This window comes from Capra hircus (assembly GCF_001704415.2).
Source record: "Capra hircus breed San Clemente chromosome X unlocalized genomic scaffold, ASM170441v1, whole genome shotgun sequence".
In the NCBI taxonomy this organism is placed as follows: Eukaryota; Metazoa; Chordata; class Mammalia; order Artiodactyla; family Bovidae; genus Capra; species Capra hircus.
The window spans coordinates 3,944,428-3,967,288 of NW_017189516.1; positions in this window are offsets into that span (position 1 = coordinate 3,944,428).

Consider the following 22,861-nt stretch of genomic DNA (forward strand, 5'->3'; position numbering starts at 1 on the left):
TTCTATGAGGCCACCATCACCCTAATACCAAAACCTGACAAAGATGTCACAAAAAAAGAAAACTACAGGCCAATATCACTGATGAACATAGATGCAAAAATCCTCAACAAAATTCTAGCAATCAGAATCCAACAACACATTAAAAAGATCATACACCATGACTAAGTGGGCTTTATCCCAGGGATGCAAGGATTCTTCAATATCCACAAATCAATCAATATAATTCACCACATTAACAAATTGAAAAATAAAAACCATATGATTATCTCAATAGATGCAGAGAAGGCCTTTGACAAAATTCAACATCCATTTATTGTATATATTCTTACTGAATTACTTCACTCTGTATAATAGACTCCAGTTTCATTCACCTCATTAGAACTGATTCAAATATCTTCTTTTTAATGGCAGAGTAACATTCCATTGTGTATCTGTACCACAGCTTTCTTATCCATTCATCTGCTGATGGACATCTAGTTGCTTCCATGTCCTGGCTATTATAAACAAACAGTGCTGCAATGAACATTGGGGTACACATGTCTCTTCTAGAAAAGGAAGAAATGCAGAACCCCAGGGTTAGTAGAAGGAAAGAAATCTTAAAAATTCGGGCAGAAATAAATGCAAGAGAAACAAAAGAGACCATAGCAAAAATCAACAAAGCCAAACGCTTGTTCTTTGAGAAGATAAATAAAATTGACAAACCATTAGCCAGACTCATCAAGAAACAGAGAAAAATCAAATAAACAAAATTAGAAACGAAAATGGAGAGATCACAACAGACAACACAGAAATACAAAGGATAATAAGAGACTATTATCAGCAACTATATGCCAATAAAATGGACAACTTGGAAGAAATGGACAAATTCTAGAAAAGTACAACTTTCCAAAACTGAACCAGGAAGAAATAGAAAATCTAAACAGACCCATCACAAGAACGGAAATCGAAACTGTAATCAGAAATCTTTCACAAACAAAAGCCCAGGACCAGACAGCTTCACAGCTAAATTCTACCAAAAATTTAGAGAAGAGCTAACACCTATCCTACTCAAACTCTTCCAGAAAATTGCAGAGGAAGGTAAACTTCCAAACTCAGTCTATGAGGACACCATCACCCTAATACAAAAACCTGACAAAGATGCCACAAAAAAAGAAAACTACAGGTCAATATCACCAATGAACATACAGGCAAAAATCCTTAACAAAACTCTAGCAAACAGAATCCAAAAAATATTAAAAAGTTCATACATCATGACCAAGTGGGCTTTATCCCAGGGATGCAAGGAGTCTTCAATATCCGCAAATCCACAAATGTAATACACAACATTATGAAATTGAAAGATAAAAACCATATGATTATCTCAATAGATGCAGAGAAAGCCTTTGACAAAATTCAATATCCATTTATGATTTAAAAAAAAATCCTCCAAAAAGCAGGCATAGAGGGAACATACCTCAACATAACAAAAGCTACACATGACAAACCCACAGCAAGCATTATCCATAATGGTGAAAAATTGAAAGCATTTCCCCTAAAGTCAGGAACAAGACAAGGATGCCCACTATCACCACTACTATTCAACATAGTTTTGGACGTTTTGGCCACAGCAGTCAGAGCAGAAAAAGAAAAAAAAGGAATCCAGATTGGAAAAGAAGAAGTAAAACTCTCACTGTTTGCAGATGACATGATCCTCTACACAGAAAACCTTAAAGACTCCACCAGAAAATTACTAGAGCTAATCAATGAATATAGTAAAGTTGCAGGATATTAAATTAACACACAGAAATCCCTTGCATTCCTATACACTAATAATGAGAAAACAGAAAGAGAAATTAAAGAAACAATGCCATTCACCATTGTAACAAAAAGAATAAAATACTAAGGAATATATCTACCTAAACAAAAGACCTATATATAGAAAACTATGAAACCACTGGTTAAAGAAATCAAAGAGGTCACAAATAGAGTAATATACGGTGTTCACGGATCAGAAGAATCAATATAGTGAAAATGAGTATACTACCCAAAACAATCTATAGATTCAATGCAATTCCTATCAAGCTAACAATGGTATTTTTCAGAGAACTAGAACAAATAATTTCACAATTTGTATGGAAATACAAAAAAACTCAAATAGCCAAAGCTCTCCTGAGAAAGAAGAATGGAACTGGAGGAATCAACCTGCCTGACTTCAGGCTCTACTACAAAGCCACAGTCATCAACACAGTATGGTACTGGCACAAAGACAGAAATATAGATCCATGGAACAAAATGGAAAGCCCAGAGATAAATCCATGCACCTATGGACACCTTATCTTTGACAAAGGAGGCAAGAATATATAGTGGATTAAAGACAATCTCTTTAACAAGTGGTGCTGGGAAAACTGGTCAACCACTTGTAAAAGAATGAAACTAGAACACTTTCTAACACCATACACAAAAATAAACTCAAAATGGATTAAAGATCTAAGCATAAGACCAGAAACTATAAAACTCCTAGAAGAACACAGGCAAAACACTCTCAGACATAAATCACAGCAGGATCCTCTATGACCCATCTCCCAGGGTATTGGAAATGAAAGTAAATATAAACAAAAAGTACCTAATTAAATTTAAAAGCTGCACAACAAAGGAAACTATAAGCAAAGTGAAAAGACAGCCTTCAGAATGGCAGAAAATAATAGCAAACAAAGGAATGGACAAAGAATTAATTTCAAAAATATACAAGCAACTCCTGCAGCTCAATTCCAGAAAAATAAACGACTGAGTCAAAAAGTGGGCCAAAGAACTAAATAGACATTTCTCCAAAGAAGACATACAGATGGCTAACACTCACATGAAAAGATGCTCAACATCACTCCTTATCAGAGAAATGCAAATCAAAACCACAATGAGGTACCATTTCACACCAGTCAGGATAGCTGTGATCCAAAAGTCTACAAGCAATAAATGCTGGAGAGGGTGTGGAGAAAAGGGAACCCTTTATTCAGCCATTATGGAGAACAATGTGAAGATTCCTTAAAAAACTGGAAATAGAACTGCCATATGACCCAGCAATCCCAGTGCTGGACATAAACCCCGAGGAAACCAGAACTGAAAGAGACACATGTACCCCAATGTTCATCACAGCACTGTTTATAATGCGTCTGTAGAAAGATGATAATGATGACCCTATGCGCAAGACAGCAAAAGAGACAGAGATGTAAAAAACAGACTTTTGGACTCTGTTGGAGAAGACAATGGTGGGATGACTTGAGAGAATAGCATTGAAACATGTATATTATCATATGTGAAATGGATCGCCAGTCCAGGTTTGATGCATGAGACAGGGTGCTCAAGGCTGGTGCACTGGGATGACCCTGAGGGTTGGGATGGGGAAGGAAGTGGGTGGGAGGTTCAGAATGGGGAAAACATGTACACCCATGGCTGATTTATGTTGGTGTGTGGCAAAATCTATTTCTTCTAAGGGATTCCTGTCCACAGTAGTAGATACAATGGTCATCTGAGTTAAATTCACCCATTCCGGTCCATTTTAGTTCACTGATTCCTAGAATGTCGATGTTCACTCTTGCCATCTCCTGTTTGACCGCTTCTAATTTGCCTTGATTCTTGGCCCTACATTCCAGATTCCTATGCAATATTGCTCTTTACAGCCTCGAACCCTGCTTCCATCACCAGTCACATCCACAGCTGGGTATTGTTTTTACATTGGCTCTATCCCTTCATTCTTTGTGGAGTTATTTCTTCACTGATCTCCAGTAGCATATTGGGCACCTACCGACTGGGAGTTCCTCTTTCAGTATCCTATCATTTTGCCTTTTCAAACTGTTCATGGGGTTCTCAAGGCAAGAATACTGAAGTGGTTTGCCATTCCCTTCTCCAGTGGACCACATTCTGTCAGACCTTTCCACCATGACCTGCCTATCTTGGGTGGCCTCACAGGGAATGGCTTAGTTTCATTGAGTTAGACAAGGCTATGGCCCATGTGATTAGACTGACTAATCTAATCTCAAGTTTTCCGTGATTATGGTTTCAGTGTGTCTGCCATCTGATGCCCTCTCACAACACCTATCATCTTACTTGGGTTTCTCCTACCTTGGATGTGGGGTATCTCTTCATGGCTGCTCCAGCAAAGTGCAGCTGCTGACCATCAAATCTACTACTGTGGGCAGGAATCCCTTAGAAGAAATAGAGTAGCCATCATGGTCAACAAAAGAGTCTGAAATGCAGTACTTGGATGCAATCTCAAAAACGACAGAATGATCTCTGTTCGTTTCCAAGGCAAACGATTCAATATCACAGTAATCCAAGTCTATGCCCCAAACAGTAATGCTGAAGAAGCTGAAGTTGAAAGGTTCTATGAAGACCTACAAGACCTTTTAGAAATAATACCCAAAAAGATGTCCTTTTTGTTATAGGGGACTGGAATGCAAAAGTAGGAAGTCAAGAAACACCTGGAATAACAGGCAAATTTGGCCTTGGAATGCGGAATGAGGCAGGGCAAAGGCTAATAGAGTTTTGCCAAGAGAACACACTGGTCATAGCAAACATCCTCTTCCAACAACACAAGAGAAGAGTCTACATATGTACATCACCAGATGGTCAACACTAAAATCAGATTGATTATATTCTTTGCAGCCAAAGATGGAGAAGCTCTATACAGTCAGCAAAAACAAGACTGGGAGCTGACTGTGGCTCAGATCATGAGCTCCTTATTGACAAATTCAGACTGAAATCGAAGAAGGTAGGGAAAACCACTAGACCAGTCAAGTATGACCTAAATCAAATCCGTATGATTATACAGTGGAAGTGAAAATAGATTTAAGGGCCTAGGTCTGATAGACAGAGTGCCTGATGAACTATGGAGGTTTGTGACATTGTACAGGAGACGGGGATCAAGACCATCCCCATGGAAAATAAATGCAAAAAAGCAAAATGGCTGTCTGGGCAGGCCTTACAAATAGCTGTGAAAAGAAGAGAAGCAAAAAGCAAAGGAGAAAAGGAAAGATATAAGCATCTGAATGCAGAATTCCGAAGAATAGCAAGAAGCAATAAGAAAGCCTTCTTCAGCGATCATGCAAAGAAATAGAGGAAAACAACAGAATGGAAAAGACTAGAGATCTCTTCAAGAAAATTAGAGATACCAAGGGAACATTTCATGCAAAGATGGGCTCAATAAAGGACAGAAATGGCATGGATCTAACAGAAGCAGAAGATATTAAGAAGAGGTAGCAAGAATACACAGAAGAACTGTACAAAAAAGATCTTCACGACCCAGATAATCACGATGGTGTGATCACTCACCTAGAGCCAGACATCCTGGAATGTGAAGTCAAGTGGGCCTTAGGAAGCATCACTACGAACAGAGCTAGTGGAGGTGATGGAATTCCAGTGGAGCTATTTCAAATCCTGAAAGAAGATGCTGTGAAAGTGCTGCACTCAATATGCCAGCAAATTTGGAAAACTCAGCAGTGGCCACAGGACTGGAAAAGGTCAGTTTTAATTCCAATCCCAAAGAAAGGCAATGCCAAAGAATGCTCAGAGTACTGCACAATTGCACTCATCTCACACGCTAGGAAAGGAATGTTCAAAATTCTCCAAGCTAAGCTTCAGCAATACGTGAACTGTGAACTTCCTGATGTTCAAGCTGGTTTTAGAAAAGGCAGAGGAACCAGAGGTCAAATTGCCAACATCTGCTGGATCATGGAAAAAGCAAGAGAGTTCCAGAAAATCATCTATTTCTGCTTTACTGACTATGCCAAAGCCTTTGACTGTGTGGATCACAATAAACTGTGGAAAATTCTGAGAGAGATGGGAATACCAGACCACCTGACCTGCCTCTTGAGAAACCTATATGCAGGTCAGGAAGCAACAGTTAGAACTGGACATGGAACAACAGACTGGTTCCAAATAGGAAAAGGAGTACATCAAGGCTTTGTTGTCACCCTGCTTATTTAACTTCTATGCAGAGTACATCATGAGAAACACTGGGCTAGAAAAAGCACAAGCTGGAATCAGAATTGTCGGGAGAAATATCAATCACCTCAGCTATGCAGATGACACCACCCTTATGGCAGAAAGTGAAGAGGAACTAAAAAGCCTCTTGATGAAAGTGAAAGAGGAGAGTGAAAAAGTTGGCTTAAAGCTCAACATTCAGAAAATGAAGATCATGGCATCCGGTCCCATCACTTCATGGGAAATAGATGGGGAAACAGTGGAAACAGTGTCAGACTTTATTTTTGGGGGCTCCAAAATCACTGCAATGGTGACTGTAGCCATGAAATTAAAAGACGCTTACTCCTTGGAAGGAAAGTTATGACCAACTAGATAGTATATTCAGAAGCAGAGAAATTACTTTGCCGACTAAGGTCCATCTAGTCAAGGCTATGGTTTTTCCTGTGGTCATGTATGGATGTGAGAGTTGGACTGTGAAGAAAGCTGAGCACCAAAGAATTGATGCTTTTAAGCTGTTGTGTTGGAGAAGACTCTTGCGAGTCCCTTGGACTGCAAGGAGATCCAGCCAGTTCATTCTAAAAAATAAAAATAAAATAAAGGAGATCAGTCCTGGGTGTTCTTTGAAAGGAATGATGCTAAAGGTGAAACTCCAGTACTTTGGCCACCTCATGTGAAGAGTTGACTCATTGGAAAAGACTCTGATGCTGGGAGGAATTGGAGGCAGGGCGAGAAGGGGACAACAGAGGATGAGATGGCTGGATGGCATCACCGACTCGATGGAAGTGAGTTTGTGTGAACTCCGGGAGTTGGTGATGGACAGGGCGGCCTGGCGTGCTGCAATTCATGGGGTCGCAAAGAGTCGGACACAACTGAGTGACTGAACTGAACGGATGGCAAAATCCACGATGATATTGTAAAGTAATTAGCCTCCAATTAAAACAAATTAATTTTTTAAAAAAGATAAATAATGAAGGATCCTGATTTCCAGAAGTGAAGTTAGGTTATGAGAAGTTAGAAAATTATTCTGTGCACTGAGATCTAAAGTTTATTTGGATTTGGAATAAGAATAAATCAAATTGACTAGCATAGGAAGTTTATGTTGGAGAGTGTTAGATATGAAGAAAATATTACTGTTGCCTATAAAAAATTTATTTTTATTGATGAGAAAGAGAAACAACAATTTCTAGCTTTGATTTGTAGATTTGATAACAGCAATTACAACAATTCAAAATTAGAAAGGTATGAAAAGAGCTGTCATTGAATCAATGTTAGATCAGTACGTGCTCATTTCTCTGTATTTGATTGTCTCCTATTTAAAATTTTGGTCACCTACTCATAGATGAGAAATTTCCAATAATGAAATTGATTGTGTCAGTACAAAGTGAGTTATCCATCATTGGAAGGCATCATGAAGAGCCCAAATATTGTAAAAAGAAAACATATATTGGATAGGAAACTAAACTAGTTTTTTTAGTTTCTTTCCAAGTCTAAGTTTCTTGGAGTTAGTGACACTTTGACTAGTCTGAAATGACTGTTCTTGCTGGTGAAACAAAAAGAAATTCAAAAGGAATACATTTTTACACTTAGGTTAAGAAATGCACAAATAAAGATTTTTGTAACATACCATAAAGATGTGGTAGGATTTTTGTTAATGTAGCTTAAGACTGAATTTTTTTTCCTTCAGTATTCAATTAAGCTTTCAGTTAACTACATGTAAGAAACAGTGGTCAAATTGGTTGATTGGAAACAATCTGTCCATCCACTTTCGTTTAAATCTCTTAATAAGGATTGAGGCAAAGCATTTTTAAGACAGATTTTTCTTGGTAGATGGTTTATTATCATTTTGTCCCTTCTTGGAATCTGGTGAATGAGGAAAAAAAAAAAAAAGAATCTTAAGCCAACTGAGAACCATACTGGGAAAACAAAAACAAAAACAAAAACAAAAACACAAAAAAGCACTGTTCTTTCACAGTGGTATTTCGCAGACACACTTTGTTCTAAATGTTGTAAATAAATAACTTGAGGAACATTGGAGTTACAGTTAGAATTAGTAGTTACTTTATATGTACAACAGCAATTATAGCATGGCATTATTATGATATAAAATGATGAAACTGACATATTTTGAAAAAGGTTATGAAAACATTGATTCTACAAATTTAGTTGATATCTTTAAATGTAAAGAATATTTTTCCATTGCCTTTTCTCAAGCCTTATTGATATATGAAAGTCAAGTGAAAGTGTTAGTTTCTCAGTCATGCACAACTCTTTGCGACCCCATGGATTGTAACCCACCAGGCTCCTCTGTCTATTGAATTCTCCAAGCAAGAATACTGGAGTGGGTAGCCATTCCCTTCTCCCAGGGATCTTCTTGACCCAGGGATTGAACTCAGGTCTCCTGCACTGCAGCCAGATTCTTTACCATCTGAGTCACTAGGAAAGCCCTTACTGATATATAACAATATCTTATTTATATATAATATTGTCCAAATTTAAGGTAAATAATGTGTTGATTTGATACACTTAAATATTTGCAAAATTATTACCACCATAGGGTTAGGCTAACACCACCATTGCATTTCTTCTTTTGTGGTAAAAGCATTTAAGATCAACTTTCTTAGCAACTTTCAAGTATATAATACAGCATTATTTATAATCACCATGTTGTACATTAGACCCTAAGAACTTATTCATCTTATAGGAAACTTATACCCTTTGACCATCATCTCCCTGTTTTCCCAACACTCAGCCCCTGGTAACTACTCTCCATTCTCTCATTCTATGAATTTGGCTTTTTTAGTTTCCACATATAAATGGAGTATAGTATTTGTCTTTCTCTATCTGGCTTACTTCACTTAGCATAATACTTTCAAATTTCATCCATGTTGTAAATGTATACCATTAACTTATAAATGTAATCAATACATTTTACTCTATTTACACATTCATTTATTTGTTCATCTAATAAAAATGTATATGTTAAACTCCTCCTATATGTAAGATACTATTCTGTGTGCTAGGAATGTAATAGTGAGAAAAATCTGGTCCTGACTTCATGGTGATTACAGCCTGGTAAGGAATATGAGTGGGGTGGGGGGTCAAATGAATGCATTAATAGTATCATAACTATAATAAGTGCTACAAATGCAAGATACTTGGAGCTATGAGAGCCTATATTAGGGGTGTTTCACCTTGCCAAAGTTGTCAGTGAAGGCTAGCCTAAAGAAAAGATGCTTAAGCTCTATGGAGACACAAACAGAACATAATTGTGGACACAGTCGGGGAAGGAGAGCGTAAGACAAATTAAAAGAGTAGCATTGAAACACATATATTACCATATATAAAACAGATAGCCAGTGGGAATTTGTTGTATGATGCAGAGAGCTCAAACCCAGTGTTCTATGACAACTTAGAGGGGTGAGATGGAGTGGGAGGTGGGAGAGAGGTTCAAGGCAGAAGGGACATATGTATACCTATGGCTGATTCATGTTGATGTATGACAAAACCCAACACAATATTGTAAAGCAATTATCATCCAATTAAAAATTAATTAATTTAGAAAAGAGAAAGTATGCTTAAATTCTGATGTGATGGAAACATGGGATGATAATGAAGTTGGGGAAGGGAAGATTATAGAAGGAGTAGCTTCCAGTCCTAAGGCACAGAATGGGTTCTCAGAGGCTAAAGGGTGTACTGTAACTATGGGGTATGTCTGTGCATGCAAAGTGAGGAGAAAAGTAATGTAAGATGAGGCTGAAGACATGAGAATTATCCATACCATGTAATCCATGTTAAGGATTTTTATTTTTCTTTATATGAAAAGTTGTGGAATACAGCCACTTTCAGAGATCATTTGGCAGTATACTGCAAAGCCAAACATAATGATACCATATGATCCAGCAATCACATTCCCAAGTACTTACCCAATTGATTTAAAATGTCTACATAAATACCTTCTTATGATTGTTTATAGTAACTTTATTTATAATCCCCCCAAAACAAAATGCTCTTCTACATGTGAATAGATAAGCAAACTGTTGTACATCCATATAATGGCATACTATGCATGGATAGCTACCATGTCATGCAAAGATGCAGCTTAATTTTAAATGCATATTGTTAAGTGAAAGAATGCAGCTTAAAACTATATGTTGTATGATCCCAGATACATCATATTTAAGAAAAGGCAAATTTATACAGACAATAAAAAGATCATGGGTCACCAGTGCAGAGAAAGAGGGAGAGAGGTGTATTAGTGAGGCACAAGAGAGTTTTTAGGTTGGTGAATTATTCAGTATGATGCTATAATGTAGGATATGCATCTGTCAAAACCAACAGAACTTTACAGCACAAAAATTGAACCTTAATATATGCAAAGTGAAGACATCATTTAGGAGACTGGAGGATCCCAGAATAGGATTTAGAATGTGACAAAACAACTAAATTGCGTTATAAATGTATGAAACAATCTCAATAAAGAAGACGGAGAAAAAAGGTGCACATATAAGTAAATTTGGAAAGGAGTGGAGTCTGTAGAACTAAGAGGCAAACAAAACTATACATATTCACTGAAGTCTAGTTGATAAAATTGTTTCCATGGGGATATGTGTTAATAATTTTGATACTTTTATGCATGTGTACAGGAAATAAACAGTTAAGTAAATGCATGGTGGATGGTAGGAACCAGTTGTCTTATTTTTGAAATGAAGTAGGAGAACATAGGTTAAAAGGGGGGGGGAGGAGGCGCAATGGTTTAATTGCTAATGGATTGGAGTTGGAGACATCAATAAAAACTGATGTTTGACCTATAGAAAGATTCAAATATATGTATATCCTTTTGCTAACAAAGTCCCATCTAGTCAAAGCTCTGTTTTTTTTTTTTTTTGCAGTAGTCATGTATGAATGTGAGAGTTGGACCATAAAGAAAGCTGAACACTGAAGAACTGATGCTTTTCAACTATGGTGTTGGAGAAGAGTCTTGAGAGCCCCTTGGACAGCAAGGAGATCAAACCAGTCAATTGTGAAGGAAATTTGTCCTGAATATTCATTAGAAGGACTGATGCTGAAGCTGAAACTCCAATACTTTGGCCACCTGATGTGAAGAGTTGACTCATTGGGAAAGACCCTGATGCTGGGAAAGACGGAAGGCATAAGGAGAAGGGGACAATGGAGGATGAGATGGTTGGATGGCATCATTGACTCTATGGACATGAGTTTGAGCAAGCTCCAGGAGTTGGTGACGACCGGGGAATTCTGGTGTGCTGCAGTCCATGGGGTTGCAAAGAGTTGGACATGACTGAGCAACTGAACTGAACTGAACGGGTATCCTTGTATATGTGCTTGAGCTCAGATGTGTCCAACTCTTCTGTGATCCCATGGACTGAAGCCCGACAGGCTCCTCTGTCCATGGGATTTTTCAGGCAAGAATACTGGAATGGGTTGCCATTTACTCCTTCAAGGGATCTTCCCTATGTAGGGATCAAACTCACAATTCCTGCGTCTCCTGCATTGCAGGCAGATTCTTTGTCCAATGAGCCATCAGGAAAACCAAGATATATATAACATATGGATTAGTATACACATATATATTTCCTCGTTCTGTCAATAGAGAGGGCATAAAAGAAACAACAAAAAGCACATCTTTTATGCTTTGAAAAGCACATGTTTCAAATATTATTTGAAAGCACATGTTTTCAAATACTATTCTCCAATAAACTGATATAGATGCTTTAGCTGTTTTAAATTAGAATATTTTTGATACCAAGGGAACATATCATGCAAAGATGGGCATGATAAAGGACCGAAACGACAAGAACCAGAGACAGAACCAGAAGAGATTAATAACAGGTGGCAAGAATACACAGAACTGTATCCCCTAAAAAAGGTCTTAATGACTTGGATAACCATGAGGGTGTGGTCAGTTCTCTAGAGTCAGACATCCTAGAGTGGGAGGTCAAATGGTCTTTAGGAAGCATTACTATGAATCAAGTCAGTGGAGGTGATGGAATTACAGATGAGCTATTTCAAATCCTAAATGATAATGCTGTTAAGTGCTGAATTCAATATGCCAGCAAATTTGGAAAACTCAGCAATGGCCACAGGACTAGGAAAGGTCAGTTGTCATTCCAATCTCAAAGAAAGGGAATGCCAAAGAATGTTCAAACTACCATACAATTGTACTCATTTCACATGGTAGCAAGGTAATGCTCAAAATCCTTCAAGCTAGGCTTCAACAGTACATGAACCAGGAACTTCCAGATGTACCAGGTGGATTTAGAAAAGGCAGGGGACCCAGAGATCAAATTGCTAACATCTGCTGAATCATAGAAAAAGAAAGAGAATTCCAGAAAAACATCTGCTTCATTGACTATGCTAAAGCCTTTGACTGTGTGGATCAGTGCAAACTGTGGAAAGAGATAGGAATACCTGCCTCCTGAGAACCCATATGCAGGTCAAGAAGTAACAGTTAGAACTGGACATGGAACAATGGATTGGTTCAAAATTGAGAAAGGCTGTATATTGTCACCCTGTTTATTTAACTTCTATGCAGAGTACATCATGTGAATTGCCAGGCTTGATGAATCAGAAGCTGTAATCAAGATATGCAGATGATACCACCCTAATGGTAGAAAGCAAAGAGGACTATAGAGCTTATTGGCAAAGGTGAAAGAAGAGCGTGAAAAAGCTAGCTTAAAACTCAACATTCAGAAACTAAGATCATGGCATCTGGCCCTATTACTTCATGGTTAATAGATGGGAAACAATGGAAACAGTGGCAGGCTTTTTGTTCTTGGGTTCCAATATCACTGTAGATGCTGACTCCAGTCATGAAATTAAGAGACACTTACTCCTTGGAAGAAAAACTACAGGAAACCCAGACAGCATATTCAAAAGAAGAAACATCTCTTTGCCAACAAAGTTCTCTATAGTCAAAGCTATGGTTTTTCCAGTAGTCATGTATGGAAGTGAGACTATAAAGAAAGCTGAGCACCGAAGAACTGATGCTTTTGAACTGTGATGTTTGAGAAAACTCTTGAGAGTCCCTTGGGCTGCAAGATCCAACCAGTCCATCATAAAGGAAATCAGTCCTGAATATTCATTGGAAGGACTGATGCTGAAGGTCAAAGTCCAATACTCTGGCCACCTGATGGGAAGAGCTGACTCATTTGAAAAGACCCTGATGCTGGGAAAGACTGAAGGCATGAGGAGAAGGGGATGACAGAGGATGAGATGGTTGGATGGCACCACCGACTCAATGGACATGACTTTGAGTAAACTCTGGGAGTTGGTGATGGACAGGAAGCCTGGAGTGCTGCAATCCATGTGGTCACAAAGAGTCAGACATGACTGAGCGACTGAACCGAACTGAACCTTGATGGCTCAGTGGTTAAGAATATGCCTGCAAATGCAGGAGTTATGGGTTAGATCCTTGATCTGAGGAGATCCCCAGGAGAAGGAAATGGCAATCCACTCCAGTATTCTTGCCTGGGAAATTCCATGGACAGAGGAGCCTGGCAGGGTACAGCCTAAGTGGTCACAAAGAGTTGGACACAACAACTGAACAACAACAAGGATCTATGGTATAGCACAGGGAACTCTACTCAGTACACTTTAATGGCCTACATAGGAAAAGAATCTAAAAAAGAGTGGATATAGGCATATATATAACTGATTCACTTTGCTTTACACCTGAAACTAACAAATATTGTAGACCAACTATATTCCAATAATTTTTTTTCCAGTAGTCAGGAACGGATATGAGAGTTGGACTATAAAGAAAGCTGAGCACTAAAGAATTGGCACTTTTGAACTGTGGAGTTGGAGGCAACTCTTGAGAGTCCCTTGGATAGCAAGATCAAACCGGTCAATCCTGAAGGAAATCAACCCTGAATATTCATTGGAAGGGCTGATGTTCAAGCTGAAGCTCCAATACTTTGCCCACCTGATGTGAAGATCCAACTCATTGGAAAAGATCCTTATGCTGGGAAAGACTGAGGGCAGGAAGAGAAGGGGGGAGCAGAGAATGAAATGGTTGGATAACCTCACTGACTCAATGGGCATGAATTTGATTAAACTCTGGGAGATAGGAAGGACAGTGAAGCCTGACATGCTGCAGTCCATGGGGTCATGAAGGGTTGGACATTACATAGCAACTGAACAAAAACACTTTACATTGGACTATAGTTGATTTACACTGTTGTGTTAGTTTCAGGTGCACAGCAAAGTGATTCAGTTACGTGTACACGTGTGCTAAGTCACTTCAGTCATGTACTACTCTTTGGGACCCTATGGACCATAGCCCGCCTGGATCCTCTATCCATGGGATTCTCCAGGCATGAATACTGGAGTGGGTTGTCATGACCTCCTCTAGGGGATCTTCCTGACTCAGGAATAGAACCCATGTCTCTTTTGCCTCCCATATTGGTAGGCAGGACTTTTTTTTACCACTAGCACTACCTGGGAAACCCTGCGGTATACATGTACATATATCTATCCTTTCGCAAATTCTTTTTCCATTTAGGTTATTACAGCATTTTGAGCAAAATCCTGTGCTATAGAGTAGGTCCCTGTTGGTTATCTATTTTGAATATAGTACTGGCTCTTTCCTTTTGTCTTTGTTTGTAGAAGATCTTTTCTGCTAGTCTTCAGATCATTCTAATCTATAGTTTCTCTGTAAATAGTTATAGTTTTCGTGTGCCTGTGCAAGGAAATGAGCTCAAGCTCTTTCTCTTCCATCATCTTGGCCACTCTTTAGAACTTTATCATCTTGCAAAACTGAAACTCTATTACTTGGTCAGCAACAGTTTCCCATTTCTCCCTCCCTTCCATCCCTGGAAACCACAATGTTATGTTCATTTTCTAGAAATTATACTATTTTAGATAACTCATATAAATAGGGTCATAAACTTACGATATTTTTGTGACTGGCATGCAGCACTTAGCCTAATGTTATCAAAGATCATTCATTTTGTAGAATGACTACTAAATATTGAGCACCTAAGCTGTGCTTGTAAATTTCTACAAATTATATTATTTAATCCACACAGCATCCTTATGAAATCAGTTTTAACCCCCCATTTTAGAGTTTAGTTAAATAAGGATCAAATCAGTTAAGTGACTTTTCCAAGGGTCATCCAGCCAAATGTGATCCAGAGCACTTAAGTGTGTTTTCTCCAAAACCCTTGTTCTTTCCATTAGGCATGTGACAGCCATGTTGAATTAATCAACAGCCATTAGGAAGACACTGAAACTAAATCCATTGACCAAATCAACTTTCTGCCTCTCCAATAACTGATTATTTGTTTTGTTTCAATTTGAGGAAGAAGTATACATGGACATGTGGATTTTTCTAAGAAATGCTGATAAGTAACAGGAATAGGCTCTCAGGAAAATATAGTCCTGGAATGTTCATAATAAAACTCTAAGGGGCAGTCCAAAGATAGTGGAGGAATAGGATGGGGAGATCACTTTCTCCCCAACAAATTCATCAAAAGATCATTTGAACGCTGAGCAAATTCCACAAAACAATCTCTGAACACTGGCAGAGGACGCCAGGCACCTAGAAAGGCAGCCTTTTGTCTTTGAAAGGAGGTAGGACAAAATATAAAAGATAAAAAGAGAGACAAAAGAGTTAGGGATGGAAACCTGTCCTGGGGAGGGAGTATTTAAAGAGGAGAGGTTTCCAAACACCAGGAAACCCTCTCACCGGTGGGTCTGTGGGGAGTTTTGGAATCTCAGAGGGGAACATAACCAGGAGGATAAATAAATAAATAAAACCCACAGATTATGTGCTTAATGGCAACTCCCAGCAGAGAAGTAGCCCAGACACTGACATCCACCAACAGCAAACAGGGGCTGAATAGGGAGGAGTGGGTTGCATTGCTTAGGGTAAGGATTGCCTCCCTGAGGGCGATCTGAGGGAGCTAACATGAGATAGCAACCCAAATTGTGGGTTAGCCAGAGAGAGAGGCGGTTGGGGGGCGGGGGGGAGAGAGAGAAAACTATCCCATGAAAAGCCTTAACCTAAGGCACTGCCAGCCCGCTCATAGAACAAAGGACTGAGTGAACACTAGAGGAGAGCTAGCTGGCTGCGGACTGGCCCATCCCCCGCCAGAGGCAGGGAAACAGGCAGGTGGCAGCCAGAGCCAGAATGGGGCAAACTCGGCCCCAGAGACAGCATCCTCTACCAAACTGCAACCAGGCTTCCAGTTCTAACCAAGACTTCCTGGGATTCTGGACATTTGACATCTGCTGGGAGGGTTACAGCCAGAGATCATCTCCCCAGAAGAGACACATAGCACATCTGAGAGGGCGCACCCACTGCCACCCAGGAAATCAAGCAGCTGGGACCAGGGAGGTGATAAGATGCACTGCACCTGGGAAGAGTGTGCTCACCAAGCAGCTGGTCGCCTTGAGCTGCTCGGACCTCCGAAGGGCACAAAACGCAGGCCCAACTGAGTCTGCACCTTTGTGGAATACCCGAGAACCTGAACCTGAGTGGCTTAGATCTGGGAAGTGCATGCAACCCAGGGCCCACTTTAGACAGTTCCACTGCAGAGCAACCTGAAGCCTGAGCAGTGTAGACTGGAAAAGCACACACACTGTGAGCAGACACAAACCCAGTGTGGCTGAGACACTGCGAGCACTCCCCACACACAACAATGATACTTGTTTGCAGTGTCCCTGCCTCCCCACAGCACTGAACAACTGAGCCTAGGTAAGTGACCACCTTCGCTCCCTTGTGTCAGGGCGGAAATTAGACACTGAAGAGACCTGCAAACAGAAGAAATCAGAATAAACAGAGGGGACCACCTTGGAAGTAACAGGTGCAAAGGATTAAAACCCTGTAGTTAACACTAACTACATTGGAAGGGGCCTATAGATCTTGAGAAGTATAAGCTGGAACAAGGAACTATCAGAAACTGAACTGACACCACACTGCCCACAACAGCTCCAGAGAAATTTCTAGATATATTTTTACTATTATCACTTTTTAATTAAATTTTTTTTATTATTAGGTCCTCTGTTACTCCTTTACTTTTCATTTTTATAACCTATTACCTTACAAAAAAGACCCTATTTTAAAAGCAAACTTCATATATATTTTTTATAATTTGTGTGATTTTGTTTTGTTTTCTTTTTAATATTATATTTTTGAGAGTGTAATCTCTACTTAAGATTTGTAATCTTTGCTTTCTGGTATTTATTATCAAATTTGTACCTTTAAGAATCCACTCTTCAGTACTCATTTTTACTTAGGAGGGTGATTATTGGCTTGATTACTATCTCTCACTTTTGACTCTTCTTTTTCTCCATCAGGTCATCTCTATCTCCTCCCTCCCCCTTCTCTTCTCTACCCAACCTTGTGAATCTCTGTCTGTGTTCTGGGCTGTGGAGAACACTTAGGGAACTGATTACTGGCTGGACCTGTCTCTCTCCTTTTGATTCCCCCTTTTATCCTCCTGATCACCTCTGTCCCCTTCTTTCCTCTTCTCTTCTCTATGTAAATCCATGAACCTCTCTGAGGGTTCCAGATTGTGGAGAGTACATAGGTAATTGATTACTAGCTAGAGTGCTCTCTCCCCTTTTGATTCCTCCTCTTCTCCTCCTGATCACTTTTATCTTGCTCCTCCCTCTTCTCTTCTCCATATAACTCTGTGAACCTCTCTGGGTGTCCCTCCTGTGGAGAAACTTTTCACCATTAACCTAGATGTTTTATTTTCGGTGCTGTATAGATGGAGAAGTCTTGAAGCTACTGTAAGAATAAGACTGAAACCAGAGGCAGGAGGCTTAAGCCCAAAACGTGGGAACACCAGAGAACTCCTGACTCCAGGGAACATTAATCGACAAGAGATCATCCAAAAGCCTCCATACCTACACTGAAACCAAGCACCACCCAAGAGCCAACAAGTTCCAGAGCAAGACATACCATGAAAATTCTCCAGCAATGCAGGAACATATCCCTGAGCTTCAATATAAAGGCTGCCCAAAGTCACACTAAAACAATAGACATCTCAAAACTCACTACTGGACACTTTATTGCACCTCAGAGAGAAGAAATCCAGCTCCACCCACCAGAACACCGACACAAGCATCCCTAACCAGGAAACCTTGACAAGGCACTCGTCCAACCCCACCCAGGGGAGGAAACTCCACAATAAAGAGGAACCAAAAAACTGCCAGAATACAGAAAGGCCACCTGAAACACAGCCATCTAAACAAGATGAAAAGGCAGAGAAATACTCAGCAGGTAAAGGAACATGATAAATGCCCACCAAACCAAACAAAACAGGAGGAGATAGGGAGCCTACTTGAAAAAGAATTCAGAATAGTGATAGTAAAAATGATCCAAAATCTTGAAAAAAAAAAAGTTACAGATAAATAACCTGGAGACAAGGACTGAGAAGATGAAAGAAACATTTAACAAGGACCTAGAAGAAATAAAGGAGAGTCAATCAATAATGAATAATGCAATAAATGAGATAAAAAACACTCTGGAGGGAACCAACAGTAAAATAATGGAGGCAGAAGATAGGATAAGTGAGGTAAAAGATAGAATGGTAGAAATAAGTGAAGCAGAGAGGAAAAAAGAAAAAAAGAATTAAAGGAAATGAGGATAACCTCAAGGACCTCTAGGACAACTTCAAATGGCCCAACATTCGAATCATAGGAGTCCCAGAATAGAAGACAAAAAGAAAGGCCATAAGAAAATACTTGAGAAGATAATAGCTGAAAATTTCCCAAAATGGGGAAGGAAATAGTCACCCAAGTCCAAGAAACCCAGAGTCCCAAACAAGATAAACACAAGGTGAAACATCCCTAGACACATATTAATCAAAAGGAAGAACTGGAGAACCCCAGAGTTAGTAGAAGGAAAGAAATCTTAAAAATTAGGGCAGAAATAAATGAAAAAGAAACAAAAGAGACCATAGCAAAAATCAACAAAGCCAAAAGCTGGTTCTTTGAAAGGATAAGTAAAATTGACAAACCATTAGCCAGACTCATCAAGAAGCAAAGAGAGAAAAATCAAATCAATAAAATTAGAAATGAAAATGGAGAGATCACAACAGACAACACAGAAATACAAAGGATCATAAGAGACTAATATCAGCAATTATATGCCAATCAAATGGACAACGTGGAAGAAATGGACAAATTCTGAGAAAAGTACAATTTTCCAAAACTGAACCAGAAAGAAATAGAAAATCTTAACAGACCCATCAAGAGCACGGAAATTGAAACTGTAATCAGAAATCTTCCAGCAAACAAAAGCCCAGGTCCAGATGGCTTCACAGCTGAATTCTACCAAAAATTTCGAGAAGAGCTAACACCTATCCTCCTCAAACTCTTCCAGAAAATTGCAGAGGAAGGTAAACTTCCAAACTCATTCTATGAGGCCACCATCACCCTAATACCAAAACCTGACAAAGATGTCACAAAAAAAGAAAACTACAGGCCAATATCACTGATGAACATAGATGCAAAAATCCTCAATAAAATTCTAGCAATCAGAATCCAACAACATATTAAAAAGATCATACACCATGACAAGCGGGCTTTATCCCAGGGATGCAAGGATTCTTCAATATCTGCAAATCAATCAATGTAATTCACCACATTAACAAATTGAAGAATAAAAGCCATATGATTATATCAATAGATGCAGAGAAGGCCTTTGACAAAATTCAACATCCATTTATGATAAAAACTCCAGAAAGCAGAAATAGAAGGAACATACCTCAACATAATAAAAGCTATATATGACAAACCCACAGCAAGCATTATCCTCAATGGTGAAAAATTGAAAGCATTTCCCCTAAAGTCAGGAACAAGACAAGGGTGCCCACTTTCACTGCTACTATCCAACATAGTTCTGGAAGTTTTGGCCACAGCAATCAGAGCAGAAAAAGAAATAAAAGGAATCCAAAATGGAAAAGAAGAAGTAAAACTCTCACTGTTTGCAGATGACATGATCCTCTACACAGAAAACACTAAAGACTCCACCAGAAAATTACTAGAGCTAATCAATGAATATAGTAAAGTTGCAGGATATAAAATCAACACACAGAAATCTCTTGCATTCCTATACACTAACAATGAGAAAGTAGAAAAAGCAATTAAGGAAACAATTCCATTCACCATTGCAACGAAAAGAATAAAATACTTAGGAATATATCTACCTAAAGAAACTAAAGACCTATATATAGAAAACTATAAAACACTGGTGAAAGAAATCAAAGAGGACACTAACAGATGGAGAAATATACCATGTTCATGGATCAGAAGAATCAATATAGTGAAAATGAGTATACTACCCAAAGCAATTTACAAATTCAATGCAATCCCTATCAAGTTACCAGCGATATTTCTCACAGAACTAGAACAAATAATTTCACAATTTGTATGGAAATACAAAAAACCTCAAATAGCCAAAGAAATCTTGATAAAGAAGAATGGAACTGGAGGAATCAACTTGCCTGACTTCAGGCTCTACTACAAAGCCACAGTCTTCAAGACAGTATGGTACTGGAACAAAGACAGAAATATAGATCAATGGAACAAAATAGAAAGCCCAGAGATTAATCCACACACATATGGACACCTTATCTTTGACAAAGGAGGCAAGAATATACAATGGAGTAAAGACAATCTCTTTAACAAGTGGTGCTGGGAAAACTGTTCAACCACTTGTAAAAGAATGAAACTAGATCACTTTCTAACACCACACGCAGAAAGAAACTCAAAATGGATTAAAGATCTAAATGTAAGACCAGAAACTATAAAACTCCTAGAGGAACACATAGGCAAAACACTCTCTGACATAAATCACAGAAGGATCCTCTATGATCCACCTCCCAGAATTCTGGAAATAAAAGCTAAAATAAACAAATGGGATCTAATTAAAATTAAAAGCTTCTGCACAATAAAGGAAAATATAAGCAAGGTGAAAAGACAGCCTTCTGAATGGGAGAAAATAATAGCAAATGAAACAACTGACAAACAACTAATCTCAAAAATATACAAGCAACTTATGCAGCTCAATTCCAGAAAAATAAACGACCCAATCAAAAAATGGGCCAAAGAACTAAATAGACATTTCTCCAAAGAAGACATCCGGATGGCTAACAAACACATGAAAAGATGCTCAACATCACTCATTATTAGAGAAATGTAAATCAAAATCACAATGAGGTACCACTTCACACCAGTCAGAATGTCTGCGATCCAAAAATCTGCAAGCAATAAATGCTGGAGAGGGTGTGGAGAAAAGGGAACCTTCCTACACTGTTGGTGGGAATGCAAACTAGTACAACCACTATGGAAAACAGTGTGGAGATTCCTTAAAAAATTGCAAATAGAACTGCCATATGACCCAGCAATCCCACTGCTGGGCATACACACAGAGGAAACCAGAATTGAAAGACACACATGTACCCCAATGTTCATCGCAGCACTGTTTATAATAGCCAGGACATGAAAGCAACCTAGATGTCCATCAGCAGATGAATGGATAAGAAAGCTGTGGTACATATACACAATGGATTATTACTCAGCCATTAAAAAGAATACATTTGAGTCAGTTCTGATGAGATGGATGAAACTGGAGCTGATTATACAGAGTGAAGTAAGCCAGAAAAGAAAACACCAATACAGTATACTAACACATATATATGGAATTTAGAAAGATGGCAATGATGACCCTGTATGTAAGACAGCAAAAAAGACACAGATGTGTATAGCGGACTTTTGGACTCAGAGGGAGAGGGTGGGATGATTTGGGAGAATGGCATTGAAACATGTATACTATCATGTAAGAATCGAATCACCAGTCTACGTCTGATGCAGGATACAGGATGCTTGGGGCTGGTGCACGGGGATGACCCAGAGGGATGTTGTGGGGAGGGAGGTGGGAGGGGGGTTCATGTTTGGGATCGCATGTACACCCGTGGTGGATTCATGTCAATGTATGGCAAAACCAATACAGTATTGTAAAGTAAAATAAAGTAAAAATAAACATTTAAATTAAAAAAAAAGAAAGCTGTGGTGCAGATACACAATGGAATATTACTCAGGTATTAAAAAGAATACATTTGAATCAGTTCTAATGAGGTGGATGAAACTGCAGCCTATTATACAGAGTGAAGTAAGCAAGAAAGAAAAACACCAATACAGTATATTAACGCGCATATATGGAATTTAGAAAGATGGTAATGATAACCGTATATGTGGGACAGCAAGGGAGACACAGATGTATAGAACAGTCTATTGGACTCTGTGGGAGAGGGCAAGGGTGGGATGGTCTGAGGGAATAGCACTGAATCATGTATATTATCATATGTGAAACAGAGTGCCAGTCCAGGTTCAATGCATAAAACAGGGTGCTCTGGGCTGTTTCACTGGGATGACCCTGAGGGATGTGATGGGGAGGGAGGTGGGAGGGGCATTCAGGATGGGGAACACATGTACACCCATGGCTGATTCATGTCAATGTATGGCAGAAATCACTACAATACTGTAAAGTAAATAGCCTCCAATTAAAATAAATAAATTTAAAAATAAATAAAATAATAAAAGAGGGTGAAGTATCAGAGAGATAGTTTTTTGTTGACCTATTAGAAAGCATGTTTGAAGAGGAGGAGGCTGCACAGCAAGGACCAGAGGGCAGTGTCTCAGTGCTGACAGTGGTTCCAGACAACAGCCAGCAGAAGTAAGGGACCACAGTCATACAGCCGCTAGGAAATAAATCCTGCTGAGAACTGAACCTGAAAGGGAACCCCAAGCATCAAATGAGATCACAATCCCAGCAAGAACCTTGGTTTTGGCTTGCAAGACCCTGAGCAAAGTATTCAGCTAATATGTACTTGGACACCTGACTCACAGAAACTCCGAGATAGTAAATTTGTGG